Source organism: Zonotrichia albicollis, chromosome 11 (genome assembly GCF_047830755.1).
Source record: "Zonotrichia albicollis isolate bZonAlb1 chromosome 11, bZonAlb1.hap1, whole genome shotgun sequence".
Classification (NCBI taxonomy): domain Eukaryota; kingdom Metazoa; phylum Chordata; class Aves; order Passeriformes; family Passerellidae; genus Zonotrichia; species Zonotrichia albicollis.
The window spans coordinates 8492266-8509732 of NC_133829.1; the positions used below are offsets into that span (position 1 = coordinate 8492266).

At 42.8% G+C, this 17467-nt stretch overlaps 2 protein-coding genes across 3 annotated transcripts in view; both read left to right on the forward strand.

The window, feature by feature from the left end:
* Positions 1-17467, forward strand: part of LOC106629227 (uncharacterized) — a 46133-nt gene that overhangs the window by 23832 nt on the left and 4834 nt on the right. The window contains exon 16 of the mRNA XM_074549760.1: positions 3242-3424. The gene's annotated coding sequence lies outside the window, so the exon portion shown is untranslated. The remainder of the gene's footprint in view (positions 1-3241; positions 3425-17467) is intronic.
* Positions 1-17467, forward strand: part of CEMIP (cell migration inducing hyaluronidase 1) — a 98996-nt gene that overhangs the window by 20727 nt on the left and 60802 nt on the right. The gene's annotated exons all lie outside the window — the stretch shown is intronic.

A 17467-nucleotide genomic window follows, 5' to 3' on the forward strand; every position in this document is an offset into this window, starting at 1 on the left:
TCCAGCATGTCCTAGAGAAAGAGAGCTACATTTTTTTTTCTTTCTGCAAGAATTTTAAAGCCTTCACTTGGAAATTTCACTGAGAAAATGTTTTTCCCTGAGATATTAACATTTTTTGAGCAGTCAGTCAACCAGAAAGGGAGAAGGTATGTTTTGATCTTCTCATTTTTAAGGTTTTTTGCCCCAACATGACAGCTGACAGCATGACAGGACAAAAGCAAGAGTAATGAAACAAGAAAGCAAGAAAACCTTTTCTCAGAAATCAAGATTGTCATTTCCAATACTTGGCATGTTGCTTATCTTCATACTTGCTCTCCAGCTGAATAGCAGATCCCCCTGAATTGTAAAGAACTTATCTTCTCAGTTTCACAATCTACTTGGGAAAATTGCCATGTAAGCATGGGGGAATCTGACACATCTCTTCAGCATGAAGTGTCAAGCAGCTAAAATGGCAACAATGTCCATTAAACCACCCAAGCAATTAGAAGCCTCACATTTTATAATGTTTTAACCAGCTCTTCTTCTCCTACCACATTAATCTGTTACCATTTCTCTTTTTTAAAGTCTCTTTGTGACCCATTTTCTTTTAAAGATTTTGATAGAAGTAACCAGAAATTATGGAGGTGGTTCTAAGGAAGGTGGATTTTTCATTCTAGAAAGTGGATGGATTTTTCATTCCTATTGACTTAGTGATGCTCCACATGGGCAAAACTGTCTCTTCATATAGGATATGGATTTCTTGATGAGGGCTGCAACCTCCTTTAGTAGGAAACATGTTCAGGGATCTGTCAGATACACTGTTGTATTTCTATGGGACTGAAAATCACACTCTTGCTGTTTTGCATTTCTGGGGAATATTCACTCAGTGGCCACTGTCACTGTCACTGCAGGACACCAAATGACACTCTACAAGTCATTTACAAGTAAATTTTCAAGGTTTCTATAATGCATATGTGGCATTTTCCTTGTTCTAATTATGACCATTTAATTCTCCAAACATCTGTGATCATTATCCCTAATGTCAGACCTGTGACTTGGTCCTGTGACTGGAGGAAAATGCTACCAACAAATCTCTGACCTCCTTTGCTCATCACCTTATTGAAGAATTGTGTAAACTATTCCAACACTTCTTTGGGCTCATTCATAATAGCAAGCAGCTTAAGCCATGCATAGCTCTCTCCATTATTTTTTAAATCTTTACACAAGGAATCTTTTGTCCTTGGTAACCTGTAATCTAGGAATCTTTGGGACCCATTGAGTGCATCTCCTTCCTTTCTTGGCTTTTCATTGGTGCATTTAATTTTGTAGTGAGTGCAATATAAGTGTTCATTCCAACTGGTTTTCATTAGAAAATGCTGTTTGGAGTGAGAACAATTAATACACTGATGGGATTTCAGGTCTGAATGTACCTGATGGATCCCCCACACTGACCTCAGCACTATCCCATCCTGACAGGCCAAGTGAGATTGAAATGAGGTTTATTGTGTTGTGTGTTGTTGGCTTTCCAACCATGGTTTGAATGTGAATGCAAAATAGGTTTTTCTTCTTGGTTTCATAGATAAAAAGGCTTTTTTTTTATCAGACTGTAAAATAATTTAGTCTTTCTTGATTCATCAAGAATGAGCAAATTCATTACTGCCCAGAGATGATGTTTGGAGTGAATTACTTGATCAATAGTTTCAGGCATCAGGAAAAAATTATGTTAATGTTATTCTGGGATCCACTTTAATCTTCCAGTAACTGCAGATACCACTCAGAATAGCTTCTCATCACTGAAGTGTAAGGGTGTGAAAGGAGGAGTGGACTGAATATCTGAGAAAGTTTCATAACCACTTTTGGACTGTTGCTTTGGCATGAGACCCAAATGTTTAATTTAAGCATTCAGCACGAGGCTGCTGGATCCAGGAGGGGTAGGCAAATGTGGTCCATCTATTGGAGATCCTTAGGAGCTCAAAATCAACACAAGAGCAGGCCAGATCCTTCTGAGCATGAAACTGGAACTAGGGCTGAACTCACTTGAATCCATAACTAAAATAACCCCACATACAAACAAATGAGGGATAGTGTGGTTTTGCAGAGCTTTCAGTTTCTGCAAACAAGAGGAGGATAAGCAGATCTGGAGATGTGAGTGCCCTGCATTAGCAGGCAGATATCCTGATAGATGGAATCTTAACCTCTCTGCTAGTCTTGGCTGCACTTGTATCCTTGTGAAATCAAAATCTGATGAAAAACCCTGCTTCCATTTAGATCTATCTCAAAGGCACAAATTGAGTTTAAAAATAATTTTGATGGATGGATGCTCATGTGGAAGCTTAGACATTTGTGAGCTACCATGGATTTCTATGTTGGATGTTTCAAGTTCTTGATGCAAAGAGTGTTATTCTACACTGTAGGAGAGTGAAGGCAACAGGATTATAGATGTCCTCATCTGTCCTTTGTGCATCTGAAACCCTTCAGGGAACATGACAAGCTGCCTGAAACAGCCCTGCATGCAGAGACAGATTTGTATGACTAGCTGTGCATCCTCCTTTTGCACTGGAATTTCACATGGGGGAAAGCAGGGCAGTGTCATAAATTCAGCCTTAAAACTAACATTTGCCACAGAAAGTTGCCTTTGAGTGATGGTAGGGCAGAAAAAGCACAAACCTGGAATGTGGATTTGTAATTGTTCTGTAGAGTTGAGCTACAGGTCAGAGGCATCTCTTGGTCCCTGCAAGAAGAGCTTTGCTGAAGCCTTGGACTTTGGTATTTTAGTCTATAAGGTCATGCAGTCAGGACATCAAGTTTTAGCCCCCAGAATTTCAGCCTAGTGTGCTACTTGAGAGCAAAGATGTGGATTCTATTAGATAACTGGGCCTAGTCCAAAGTCCATTGAAATAAGTTCAGTTTTCTCTATTTTCAATGGAATCAGCCTGTTTTAAAGTGCAGTTATTGAATTAATAAGAAAAGAGTTACTTTGTGATGCTTCCTTGATTACCCTTCTCCCTAAAGATTTTGAATAGTGAGCATTTTTATGGCACTGTACATCTCATATCTCACTTCACGGTGTCCCTGTGGATGGCTGCAGATGCTATTTCTGGTTTACCTTTTGACTTGAACTGGAAACATTTCAGTGACTTTCCAAGTGTTCTGAACTCCTCATTGGCAGAAACCATTTACAGGCAGCCATGATCAAATGCACATGTTAGGCTGTGCCTGGCTGGTTTAATGGACGTGTTTGTCATTTTCCTTTCACTCTCAGCTTTACATCCAGGCCAGATGCCCCAGGATCCTGACTTTGCCCCTGCCAGAGCAGCATTCCCTTCCCATCCCATGTGGCTGCAGGGAGTGCCAGCAGTGCCAGCCTGTTGTCCTGCTCCAGCATGATTAAATCCTCCACTGGAATGGCAGAAAATGTCATCCTGGACCCCAGCAACTTCAACAGGTACTGCCCTATGTTGATAGAAAATGTTCTGTTTTGCAAAGCTTTATTATTTTCTCAAAATATTCATAAGTGACCTTTTGATGGTCTCAGCAATTTCTGAGCATGTGGAAGCAAGGTTTTAAATTTTGACACTAACTGATGCACAGAGATGCTTCTGCTTTCACTCTAGTCCAGCTTTTCTGATGTGCAGAGAGGTTTCTCTTTCCAGAAAGTTTTGAAATAGAATCCAAGTCAGTCCTGGCCTGCTGTCCCTGAAATCCCTCCAGAAGAGCTCTGGCTCTGGTTCATTTATTTGTACTAGTCACTGCTCACATAATTTATCTCCCATATATATAAAGAGCAGAAATGCATCAGAATGTGCACAAAACTTTGCATCTTCTGTAATACAAACAACACTGGAATTATTGTGTTAGAAAAACAGGTTTAAAATGTTAGGTCTGAGCACAGCAAGATTGCAGGCTGTGCAGTATTTATTTCCCATGTTTTCTTTTCTTAGCATTGTATAAAGATGAGGAATATCCATTTTAGATGCTGCTTTTTCCCTTGTAATTTTCTTCATTTTGCTTGATTTCATTTATGGTTTTTAGTGCTGTTCTTACTTTAGTGAAATTACTTGTGCTTTGCACTGGTTCCAGTTAGGAGAGAGATCAGCAGGGGTGGGCACTGCCATGGAGCACAGAGATGCTGCAAGGGATGAGCACCACAAAAAGCCTGGCCATCACCTTGGCTTCTGCAGCTTGTCTGAGCCCTCAGTTATTGTTAAAAACACACTGTGGTAAAGAACCAGAGGTTTGCAAGTGAAACCTGACCTGATTACACACAACAGAGGCTCGGGTTGCCAGAGCAGGTTTGAGATAGTTGGCATGAAAGAAGCAGAGGCACTGGGGACGTGAAGCAGCACGTTCTGCTGGAAACCCTGGAGGGCTCCCAGGTCCCTCCAGTATGATCCAAACCCACACCCATCCCTGCTCCTCTGGCAGAGTGTCCCTGCTGGGGCTTTGGGGAGGAGAGCTTTGGCCAAAGCCTGAGCTCTGTTTATTTCCCCTGAACTTTGGAGCTGAAAAAAATCTAAAGATCTTGTCCTTTGATGCCATTATGAAGGCCCATGGGAATGCACCTGAGAAGGGCAGTGTTTCCCCTTTATCCATGCCCATTCCAGAGTGACACACACCTGGCACTCTTGATTTAAACCTGTAGTAGCAGTAGAGCCATGATTTTGCATGGTCAGTGTCTGGCCACTCAAAAATTCCACACAGCGAATTTTCAGAATTAAATCACTTTTATCTGTATTAATACATCTTTGTGCACTTTAAGGAAGAGGAAAACCTACTAGTTGCTCATGGACAACCTCAGTTCTGCAATTATTATCTGTCTGAAATGGTGAGCTCTCTCCTTGCTATTGCAGAACTAAATCTTCTGCCAGGTCATTGATGGCCAGCTCACACTTGCCAAAGCTTTGGCCCACAATCTTCAGGCATGAATTTAAATTTGAAGGCAGGGCTTTGGTAAAGTTCAGCTTTAGCTCTTGTTCAAGCATCCATTTAACTACATTTTACTCTTGAAAACCACAATGTGGTTGTGGTTCCTTTTGTCTTGTACAAAACCAGATATTTGAGCTGGGCAAAGGTTTGTAGAGTTTTCTGATCCAGAAATTGTTGGCAAGGTAGCTGTTTTGAAGAATCACAAGCAAGAAATAAACTGTAACAAAGGAAAACCACAATTTGACTTTATTTCATTTGGGGCATCTTGCTAAGAAATAATTGGGAATGAATTGAGTGGCTGCTCTGTCTACACTCAAGTATGCTGGATGCTCACTGGTGTGAGACTTAAGGGTGCTGCAATAGTGAAATCTCCAGACTGCATGGAAAAATATGGAAAAATGAGATTTCTGTGGAAGGGTGAAGGAATTAAGGATAAAAAGGGGTTTTTGGAGTTTGAAGGAAAGTAAGTGCCTGCCTAAGCAATTTCATGTATGAACTCTACTAAGCATTGTATTCCAATGATTTCTGGAATGAAAGAAATCTCAGATTGTGGAGTCCAGAGTAATCAGAGATAGAAAACCAGACTTTTACCTGTCTCAAGTGGCTTAATGTTTTATCTGTTCTTTTAAAATTCAAAATACTGCATAACCTCCAAAAAATGTTCTCTTAAAATAGTAGCATTCGTGCCAAACATGAGATGCAAATGAAATCACATTTGGATGAACTTTAACAGCAATTTTCTAGGGTTAATAATTTCAGAAATAACCTGACTTACCAGTTGAAGTGTTTTCAATCCTGTCACTGTAAGCTGATGGATGGCTGTGTCCAGGATGCTGCCTTTGCAGGCTGCCCTCACACTTCCAGAGTGATCTGCACTGGGCTGGCTAAAGGCAGGCCAGAGGGGAAATAAAGAATTTATTTAATTAATTATTTATTTAATTTATTTAAGATGTGTACCAGGATTTGGATAGCATTAATGTTGGATGCTTGCATGATTAACACTTTCCCTGCATCTGAGGCATGGCAGAAAGACCCAGCAGATCTTGTGCCAGTGCAGACATCTGTGAGAAGGCTGGAACACCCAGATTCCTGGGGTGGGCAGGAGCTGCTGGGGATGAATTCACATGACTCAGCTGAAATTGGCAGCACTGAGAGCTGGGAATCTTGTCCAGTGAGCTCAGAGGCACTGCTGGGGTGGGTTTGATCAGGAGGAGGACACCAGCTACAGCACAGCCAGCAGATCCTTCCTTCCTTCCTTCCTTCCTTCCTTCCTTCCTTCCTTCCTTCCTTCCTTCCTTCCTTCCTTCCTTCCTTCCTTCCTTCCTTCCTTCCTTCCTTCCTTCCTTCCTTCCTTCCTTCCTTCCTTCCTTCCTTCCTTCCTTCCTTCCTTCCTTCCTTCCTTCCTTCCTTCCTTCCTTCCTTCCTTCCTTCCTTCCTTCCTTCCTTCCTTCCTTCCTTCCTTCCTTCCTTCCTTCCTTCCTTCCTTCCTTCCTTCCTTCCTTCCCTCCCTCCCTCCCTCCCTCCCGTACTTGTGCCTCACTCCCACTGATTCAAACCAACTTTAGAGTGATCCTGCACTTTCTTTGCCTCCATCAAACTAGAATTCCAGAGTCTCCACGTGCTGCATAGAGGCTTCTCCATGCCTGCGAGTGTTGTTCCCAGGGAGAGAGGGACTGGTTTGTGTCTCTCAGAAGAATCTGTCTCTCACTGACTGATGGGCAAACACAAAGCCCTGGTGGAGACCTGCAGGTTGTGTTTTCAGGCTGCTGGGGAACATTGCAGGCTCAGCAGAAATGCCTGATGAAGCTGCAGATAAGACTTGTCTGCCTCATGCCTGGGAGTTTCCATGTGAGGATGAGAAGGAGGATGGGTATTGATGCTTCTGCAAAGGGATGTGCAGGGCAAGGAACTCTGAATGTTTTGGCAAGTGAACAGGAGAGCACAGGCTGGAATTTTAATGCCCAGCAATGAATTGTGCTCCAGAATCAGTCCAGATCTGCTGAGGGTTTCTTTCAGGGCAGAAAAAGTGTGTGCAAAACCTTTATGCACCTTCAGATCTCCAAAGGTTTTGTCTTTTTGTTGGAGTGGTTTCCATGGCTCCACCCTCTCCAAGCTGTTTGTATTTTTCCTTTCCTTGGGTGGTTGATTTGGTTTGCTTTTTTTTTTTTTTTTTTTTTTTTTTTTAATTTTGCAGGGCAGTGTTGGCTGTGAGGTTTTTGAGGTAAATTTTTTTTGGTGGGAGGGGGGTGTTGGTATTTTTTTCTGCTTCACAAAAGTATGAGACTTATCTGTAAGACTTATTAAGGCTTTCCTCAAAATTATTGTCCTGAAGCACAAAGGTCCATAGGGAACATCAGGCTTGTTAGAAGATGGAGGAGAGGCTGGTAAGCCTGGAGGAGAGGATGCAAAACATTAATTGGTTGTCAGTAAGTGCCTTCTTTTGGGTGCTGGAGAGCAGTGCAAAGATTGGTATTTCATACAGTAATCAAAGTCAGAAATTTAATCCTTCAATTTAATGACCCAGGCATTGTGCCTGTGCAAATTTTCTAAGCAAAGGTAAATACTATTATCAAAGGCACAGGGCTGTTCAGTAAGTCAGCCAGGCTTCTTTGTGCTATCAGCACATCTAAAGATAAGAATTATATCTCCTCAAAGCACATATCTGAAGTATAGTGTAATAAGTCATGTTGTTGGGGCAGCCTGAAAGCAGTGGCAGTTAGATGAAGCATTCCTTGCTTTTAATGAGAACAGGGAAATACCTTCACATGTGCTCTGCTGAGGCTCAGAGGGAAGGATTCTCCCTTGTTAGGGCTCTCTGCCATGGTTTGACAGGGAGAATCCAGGGAAATGTGCCTGGAGGTGTACAGTGAGGTGCACAGTGCCCTTTGGTGCCTTGGTGAAGCAGTTGGACCCTTATGAGAGACTCATAAAAGAAATCAGAGAGGGGAGAGCCAAATTTTGTGTCAACAGCAAACAAGAGGGCAGATGCCCATGTGAGTGCCCGGGCATGTGTTCAGCCTTCCTCCTGCTGTGCTGTTTGTGCAGGGATGGGCACAGGTTCACTGCTCAGCTCCTCTATTTCACGGGCTAAAAACCTGTGCAGGGGCTTATCATGTTCACCAGTGAACAATCTTAATTATCTGCAAATTCAAGAGCCCAGAATGAGCTTGTGTCTTAGCTTTTCTTTAAATACCCTGGACCTTTTTGACTTTGGGTAACACAAAGCCTCCAGGAGGCTGCAACCCATCCAGAGATGGAGATTTCAGTGCAGGGAAACTTCCACAGCCCAAGTCTGCACTCAGGCTCTGGGGGACTCATTATATTTGTATTTGCCAAGGTTGTGTAGGTAGATCTTTTCCTATGGCTGATTATTCAGTGCCAGTCTGATTCATACTTTCAGCTACTTGTCATTTTTGTGATTAAATTCCTTAGCAGTGATAAGGTCTGGAGAAAAACAAAGATAACAAGACAAGGCTAGAATGTGCTTGTTGCAGTCTTGCCCAGTTTAGAGATATTTCCTAAATTGTTTCTTTTTCAGATTAGCTTTTCCTCTTGCTTCCTAGATTGACAAATGCTCAGGAAGGCATAATTAGTATTTCAAAGCAGAGCTCACAGTTTAAGGCTGTGAATGCTTTCTTGTTCTTGTACATGCACAAGTTCTGACCCCTCCATCCCCTAGATCTGGATGCAATACAAGGAACACCACCACTACTTCCAATAATAATAGTAAAGTAAAGTGCTACTTGGGTTTCATAACCTGCCCCTCCTGATAACATCTGTGATTCAGAGTTAATCACCCACACAACACAGAAGTCAGCAGATCTATTTGAATTCCCTCCTGTCTATTTAAATCCCTTAAACTACCCACAGATCAACCCATGGATGAAAGCCACAAGATTTATATACATTTGTTTTTATAATTGGAAAGAAGCTAGAGCACATGCCAGAACACCAGGCTGCAGATTGCAGCACTCAGTGCAGCTGGGTGAAGCCTGTGCTGGCATTGCCATCTCCAAGTGATCCTAAAGCCCTGAGGTTTTCCCTCCTTGCCTCCCTTGCTGGTCTCTGTCCTCTGAATTACCAAGGGATTAACAAGGTGACTCTGAGGAGATACATCCTTCCTGAGATGGTCACATTGCAGCAGGAATTAGAGCAATCTGAGCATCAGACAGCCCCAGGTGCTGTGGCAAACCAGGCTGCTTGGCACTTTGCATCTTGGCACACGAAACCTGAGGGGTTTCCTTGCTTTCACCCTTCTCCTGGCCCAGGGAGTTGGGCTTGGGGGTCTTGAGGGAACATCTCATGTGCACCCAAGGCACAGCAGCAGGAAAATGCAAAACACACAATAGTCTGTGACAGAGAGTTTGGGAAGACTTTAAAGAGATAGGAACTGAACTGACATGGGATTCCTCCATGAAACATGTAGGGTGGGAACAGAGATCATAAAATGATGTACTGTGCTTAAATTCAGGAAGTTCTTATTTTTGCTTGAATACATTTGTCTGCAAGCCAAAAGCTGTCTGAGTCAGACCTGGGTTTCATGAGGATCAGCAGATCTGTACCTCAGGGCAGGATCCCTCCTGTAATTTGTTGAGCTTCACAAAAGCAAAATCCATTCCTTTTGCCTAAGGAGATGTGGATTAAAAAAATTTAATTTGTATTAAGATAAGGCCTATGCTTTTGAATTTTTAATGGCATTCCCTAAATAGCCATCAAAATAAATAGTAGTATTTAGGAAACGCATTTAAATCTCAACATGCCTGACTCTAGTTAGCTAAACACACACCTGAATTGTTACAGTCCCTGCAAAAAGGAGTCCTCCAGAAGAGGCTAACAAGGGCCTGGGAAAACTGGCTGGGTGTTCATTCAGTAGCCATATTTGTCATTTTGGAGGTTGGATGTTTTTACTGGGCTTGAGCTGAAGGCAGAAAACTTAAAAAAAAAAGGCAAAATCTAAGGAAAGAGGAGTGAGTGACAGCTGCAGGGAGCTGGTGGGGAATGGGGGCTCAAGGAAAACAGTTTGAGCAGGGAGAAAGGGGCAGAGCCATGGGCAGAGCCATTCAGCCCTTGCTCTGCTCCTCCCAGCACCAGGGAGATGTGTGGGCAGCTCTCACTCCTCCTTCCTCACCAGGCTGAGGATGAGGTGCCTGTCCTGAAAGCAGGTTTTGCGCCAGAGCGGATTCTGCCAAGTGCTGGGCAAGTTGTTGGGAGAATTTTTGTGAGAGAAAAACCAGCTGTATCCTGAGTGAGAGCAAGAAGCACTGACCTCCTGTGATTTATTCTTGGGATGGGTTTGGAGGCTAAATAGGGGCTGAGCGTTTTTTATGGTCCTTTGAAGTTTAAACTTCAGTCTGTAAGAGACAAACTTACCAAAGCAGCATGTGGGGATTTCTGCCTGGTTCCCATATTATGAACAGGAAAGTTTGAAATTCCCAATTCTCTCACTCCCTTTGAAAGTTCAGCTCACGTAGATGTTGACCAAAATGTCAGAGGGGTTGTTTTTAAATAGGAGTAATAACAGTTGGGGGAGACTGACTCACTGGATGGAACTCTCTTGTTTTTTCAAGCCCAAGGAAAAAAAGATGTAATTTTCAGTTGTACTCCATGGCATTCCCTCGTTAGTTTACCCCAGATTTTCATCAGTGAGGTCAGGATTTGGACTGTGCCCTTCCATGTTCATCAGCTGTGTGACACACCACGTCAATAAACATGCTGGGGCTGTTTTCTAGAAAAACATTCATCAGCTTAGAGATCCCCTTTACTAAAATACAGCCAGGACTGACCTCCAGGATAACAAGAAACCCCAAATGGATGAAACCCATTTGCCCAGGACTCACACTGCACCTGATGTAGCCAATATTGTGTGTTGCTCACAATACTGAACAAGTGTTATTCATCCTCTCCCAGGCAGTCAGAGCCCCAGACTTGCACTTTTTGTGTCTTTATCCCAGCCAAATCTCATCTCCAAGTTACGTGACTGGCCTTGCATCCCCCCACTCGGGGCAGTCTCCCCTGCTTTGCTGCTTGATCACATTTCTGATCACATTTCTCTGGTGTCTTTGCTCCTGAGAGTTCAGGGTTGAACTGGAGGAGTGTTCTGAGGGCTGTAAATGAGGTATGGATGTGTGTACGTGCAGATCTCTATCTGCCACATGTTACAGAACAGGAAACCTCTCGCCTGCTTTTCTGCCTTTCCCTTGTCCTCTTTATGCTTTTGCTTATCCCAGGAAGGCTGCTCATTGCCAAAACAGAACTTTTCCAACACTTTGTCTGAGGTTTTTGCTTTACCTGAAAGAGCCAGAACTGCAAATGCCAATATCTTGGTGAAAAAACCCCAAAGACTTCTTGGGTTTGTTTCATCCATCCATTTCCAAAAGAAAATAAGCAGGATAAACTCAATGGTAAAAATGCATGAAGTGCACTGTGGGGATTGTTGAATGACAGTAATAGAGGGGCAGAAATGTCAGGTTTTATACAGTCTGGTGTCAGCAAATCCTCAAAAATTTTCAAAGTAATGTTTGAAACTGTTGAGACCCACTAAACACTGACTTTTAGTGAGTTATATTAAGGATTCCTCCTTCAAACTCCAAATTTTTTTGTAAAAACATAAAAAAATGTTGGCCTGATTAGGAACATGAATGGAAAAAAAAGACGACTGTTCCTTATGTATAAAATGAAATGAACCTTTGCACTAGAGAAGGTTGTGAACACAATTACTTAGTTTTGGGGTGCAAATACCTTAAATAGCTTAAGTTAGTTCATTTTCTACACATATAAGTATGACTTTTATTTAAACTGGAAAGTTAGACTTTCTACCTAAAAATATTTTAATTTGTTTTTCCTGCAAAGAACTCCTAAGAATGAAAGTAGAAGACCAAAAACTGGTCCTGTGTGATAAATAAAATGTTCTGCTGGCATTTTATTTATCAAGCCTGACTTCTATCCCTTGTGTTTTAAGTGTGTTTGTCTCCTTTGTGCTGGTTTTTAAGCACAAAAGCATCTAAAGTTATGTATGTTCCCCCAGCTTTCAGGTAGGGCTCTGAGATTGCTTTGAATTTGTAGTTTGGGGTCTCCCATGAATTCAGTGTTTCCATTTCTGGCCAGGGCAGATGAAGATATGCATGGATCTGTTTTATTTTGGACTCCACGCCCCATCCAACCTGTGCCTGATTGCTGCTCCTGTGTTCACTGTGGGTTTTGTGCAAGCTCAAGAAACAGAACTGAAGTGCAGAACTAAATAGGAAACTGTTAAATACCACTAATTTAAACAGAAAATAACTCCTTTAATCGTTCCAATGTTTACATAGAGGAAAAGTTCTAAAACCTTCGCTTTCTCTCAGCTCTTCCCAAGCCCTTTGTGGTGGGACAGTTTTTATTTCCATCTCTTCCTCCACAAACTCCAAATGAGGTGCTTTTCATTTGATCTTTTCAATGCTGGTAATTGATTTTATTGCTTCATTCAGCCTGCTCACCTGCACCCTGGACTGTAGCACTCCTATTCCCAAATGACCTGGCAGCTCAGGATGGTCACAGCTGTGGTTTTTTCATTTTTAAAAATTCTTTCACCCTCAAGTTTCCTTTTCTGATGCTCTTCTCATTCCTCAGGGGGGTGGCAGCCAGTGTAGCACAGCACCAAAGCTGGTTCCCAGCATCTGGGGGAGTGACAAGCTCTTTTTGTGACGCTGACTTCAGGGGATGAAATGTGCTAAGGCAATGCAAATCACCCTTATGAAACAGCCAAATGTCCTGGGACTCCATCCTAAAAATATTCCATGAATATGGTTCTGGTGCATTTCTTTCATTTCCTCTAGTCAGAGGCCAGATCATCTGAAAATATATCCCTTTTTGAGCTGTGCTGTGTTATGACACAGCTGGAGCTGGTTAAAATCTAGAGGGCAGTATCTGGCTTAAGCTGATGGGTCTTTGTGTAGCTTTGATTTATTATTTTAGAACAGCCTGTCCCCTCTCCCATCCTGTAGATAGCTTTGTTTTGTTTTGATGAAAAAAACAGAAAAAGGCCAAAATAGCTTTCCTTTATTGCTGTCCATGTGTAAAGCAGAGTAAAGGTCCAGGCATGCAGACCCCTGATTTCAGCACAATGAACTGGTTTCCCCTCATTTATTGCTTTGCAGGCAGAGATGGGTGGTGGGTCACTTCAGGGAATCCTCTGGAAAAATTCTGAGCTTTGTAGAATGCAGGCAGGCAGATGATGAAGGTGGTGCTTCCTTTCTCTAAGCCAAATTTATATTTTCCATTTTTACCAGGAATGCAGGTAGTTCAAAGAATGCATTTAAATCCTGGAAGGTTTTGGTGACACAAGGAAAGAAAACCATGGCTCAGGCACCTTGGTGTTACATGCTGAGCCACTTAAGAGGGGAAAAAGGAGAAAAACCCCAAAAAGCTGATTATCTTGGTGTTTAGTTTTTCTTTTCTTGTGGCTTTCTGCTTTGCACAGCACAAGTGCCTCTCTGACAGGAATGGGTGTTGGGGTCTTTTGTGGGAGATCCTTTCTGTCAATAAAAGAATTGCACTGTATCTGCAGCTTTGCCTCTGAGGCTTGTACCAAAGGTTTCTAGTTTGGAGCCTTTTTTTTATCTGAAAGAGGGTGGAAATAGGAACCACAGGATGAAGGAAAGACATAGGGGCAATTTTGCTGTAAATGTGTAAGCCTAAATTTGGGGAAACAGGAGTTAAAAGATGATTTAACTTTATCCTTAGTTATTCTAAACTGACATTGAAGAAACAGCCAGGGAGAAAATGGAAACCATAATAATAAACTTCACTGTAAAGTGGAGGAAGCAGGTCTCTTTAGACTGTGGCTCTGGTTCAAGTTGGAGATTACTTTTCTAATTCCTGAATCTGTGCCCCAGGAGAAATGTCTGCTGGATGCTGGTTCCCTCTCCTGCAGCACTGAGACAGAGTGGGTATGTGACTGGCTGTACCTCAGCCTTGCAGGGCAAGGAAGAGAAAATCCCTGGTTTTAAGCCATGCTTGCACCTGACTCAAAGTTCTCAGAGGTCACCCGGGGTCCCTGGATCAGACCTCTGTAATAAGCAGCCGTTGTTTCCAGACAAAGCAAAAAAAAAAAAAAAAAAATCTGATTTTCTTTGGCTTGGAGGATTTGTTGTGTTTTTTTTTTAGAGCAGAAAGAGAACCTCAGAGGACATTTCTTTGTTTTCCCCTGAAGTCTGTACTCTTGGCTGCAGACCATCTCTCTGTACTCAAGCCCTTAAGTGCATTTTTTCCCTTTGCCCCTGCCTGCCCTTTTTGTCAGCAGAGGAGACTGGCTGTGTGTCACCCTCTGCCATCCCAGGGGACACTGGCTGTGTGTCCCTCTGTTATCCCAGGGGACACTGGCTGTGTGTCACCCTCTGCCATCCCAGGGAGGCTGTGTCCAGGTGGTGGCAGGTGTCCCAGCAGGGGACAGGGACAGTGCCCAGTGTCCAGCACATGGAACTGGTGAGTGGCTCTTCCACCCAACAGGGCTGAGCCCTGCTGTGCCCTGGCTGGGCAGCAAACCCTCGGGGTCTTTTTCTTACCCCAGCTCCTCCTTTCTCCTTCTCACAGGTAAAATTCAGGTCTGTCTGCCTTGCATGATCTCCTCCCTGATTTCAGGCCAAAAAGGGTTTAGAAGCTGGAGTACCTGGGGTAGGTCTGTGTCTGTACCTGAGCTGAGATTGGCAGTGCTGCTCAGAAAAGGGCTGATTTCTAGGCTGGACTGGGCTCCTTGTGCATCCCTGCTGCTTACATTGCAGCATGGTGTAAATATTTGTTTAAACCCATTGTACCCCAAAGGGCCATGAGAAAGACCAACATTGCCACAGTTTGTGAAGCTTCAACCTCCTCATATGCCCACAAAAAGAGATTTCTAAAAGAATCCCATTCTAAACATCAGATTTTGTGAAAAAAGGTGAGCACCAAAGCACTTATTTTGGAGGCATGAAGACTCCTGAAACTCTTGCAGTGTCTTTGTGAGGCTTGAGGACACCTTTGGTTAAAAAAACATATTACGAAACTGTGTTTCTCAGTCAGCTAAAATAGTTAGGCAGGAAAAAAAGTGTTTTGTGGTTTAACCATGAGTCCCATGATGCTTCACCTGACTAAGCAGCTACTTCAGGGATCAATCCACAGTTGCCAGATTTGAAAATAAGATGGGATATATTTATTCATTCAACCATAACACATGAGCAATCGAATCCCGGAATGCCTTCCCTGCTCACCAGGCTCCTTGATGATGGCCAGGTCTCTCTCATCACAGGAATTGTGAAACACCAATTTGGTAATTAAATCTTTTTAAAAAAAAAAAAAAAGGTTGCCCAAATTCTGTAAACATGTTGTTTACTACTAAATAGCAGGAAAATGGTCACACGTGTGGGGGGAGAGCCTTGAGCTGCCAGCAGCCATCTGGAGCTGGCACATGCAGACTGATGGGTCTAACCTGACTCGATTCTGGCAGTATCAGCACTTTGCTTCTCTCTTCAGTTCAGCAGTTATTTTTCAGCCTTTCAGAGTCCAGAAGTTATGGGATTGGCTTTTTTCTTTTCCTGTTGTTGTTTTTTAGACTATTTCATGATGAGTGGGATGTTTCCCCTTCTTTTTTTAACCCCACATGTTGGATCCTTGGAAAGGAACCAAGCTTACTCAGTCTCTCTTCCAGACAAATAGAAAAAAATATTTAGTTTTAAAAGAGGTAGAAGGAAGAATCCCTGTAAAACTCATGTATCTTTTTGATCCTGGAGCTGAACTGAGCTGTTTATACAATTTCCTCAGCCTGAATTGCAGAATGGACAGGATTGAACACATACTTGGAACAGTTGGAAATAAAAATGAGCTCCAAAGGCCAGAAGCCCTGGCTGCCCTGGAGCTTCTGTCATGCATGGTTTGGGCTGAGCTGGTGCTGGTAACTCCAAGCAAATCTGTGTCCCCCTGCACAACAGCCTCAGTACAGCTGCTGCTCCTTCTCTGGTGGATATCACCAGGCCTGGGGCATAGTGACCACCTGGGTGCACATTCATGGCACCTATCCCCCTCATTCCTTTCTTTTAAACCAGAAAGGACTCTTGGGAGGGCTTATTTTAGATGAGCTTTGAATTGCTGCTGTGTTTCAAGCCAGCAAGTAATTCCAGTTAACAGGAATAACTGAGAAACTACAGGCAGCTTTTCTGTTCATTTGCTGTAAATTCACCCCACTCTAAATCCTGCAGAAGTATCTCAGGCTTGTACAGATCTGCACTTGATTTTATAGCCAGGCAAAATGTGTGAAATCCATGCTCAACTTACTTCAAGCCAGAGTGTTTATCAGAGGATCCCTCACACTGCAACAGCCCTTTTATAAATAATGATATTGAACACTTAAATGTGAATCAGGATCACAATTTGAATGAAGGATTCTTACTTGTGGGATCATGTATATCTGGGCATTGATAGCCAGTGTGGTTTTGCTGATGAAAACCAGTTAGCAAGGCAATTTCTAAGGCTGTCTCAGGTGTAATTTCAGGTTGCTATCAGCAGCACACCCTTAGTTGAGAACATAAGGATCCAGATCCAGTCTCTTGGCAGGACAGACATACAAACCCACTTTACATCTGCATTTATTAAGGTATTTTGTGTCTTACTGGATTTGAAGCAGAGGTTAAATAGGGGAAGCTTTATCTCCAAGGAAAGTCACTGCAGAATCTTGCTGAGCCTTGGCAGAAGGAAATGGGAAGTTCCCTTGGAAGGGGCAAGTACATTGTTCTCCCTTACAATTAACTCAATTAAAGTCACTGGGAGTTCCTATTCTATTCAGATGAGGATTTGAGCTCTTAGGGGGGAAAAAAGGCTTTTTATCACCTCAGAAGAAGAATTAACACCACTGCTCTAATGTAGAGGAAGGGGAGGAAAAAGCAAACTAGAAGCCATTGTTTACAAAGGATGTGGGGGAAAAAACAAGTTTGTTTTTCTGATTATCTCTGCTGGCATTGCACTAAAAGATATAAATAACTATATTTCACTACTAAAGAGGTTTGGAACTGTCAGGTTGTCCCTTATATCTGTCTAGACAGAGAAGGCTGACTGAAATTATTCTTGCAAGGACACTGCCAAGGCTCACACGCCTGCGTGCTACTGAATTATAATTAATGCTAACAAATGCCAAGCAAAGCTGGTACAGCATCCTTAAGGAACATGAGCAGCCAAGGTTTCTTGCTAGTCAAAAATGTATTCCAAGCCATTAGCAAGCAGGTGTTAGTGGAGGCAGCATCCTGCCCGTGGTGAAGCACAGACACCTGTGTGTGCAGCACTCGTGGCACAGGTGGGGAATCCTCAAAGCTTCCTTGTCTTTTCTGAGGCTTTCATGCAAAGTGTTGTTTTTCTAAGGTAAGGGAAAATGGCAAAGGTTAGTGCCTAAAGGGGGATTCTTACCCTAAATCTTGAAAGGCACAGAACATTTGGAAAATGAAGGAGGATGCGTTTTGTTCTTGTTTTGCTGAACGAAATGCAAAAGTCAGAGATGTTTTACATTTCTGATCCAAGCTTCCCCAAGGGCTGAGTGAGCTGGCTGTGGTGTGCCCTGCCCCAGGTC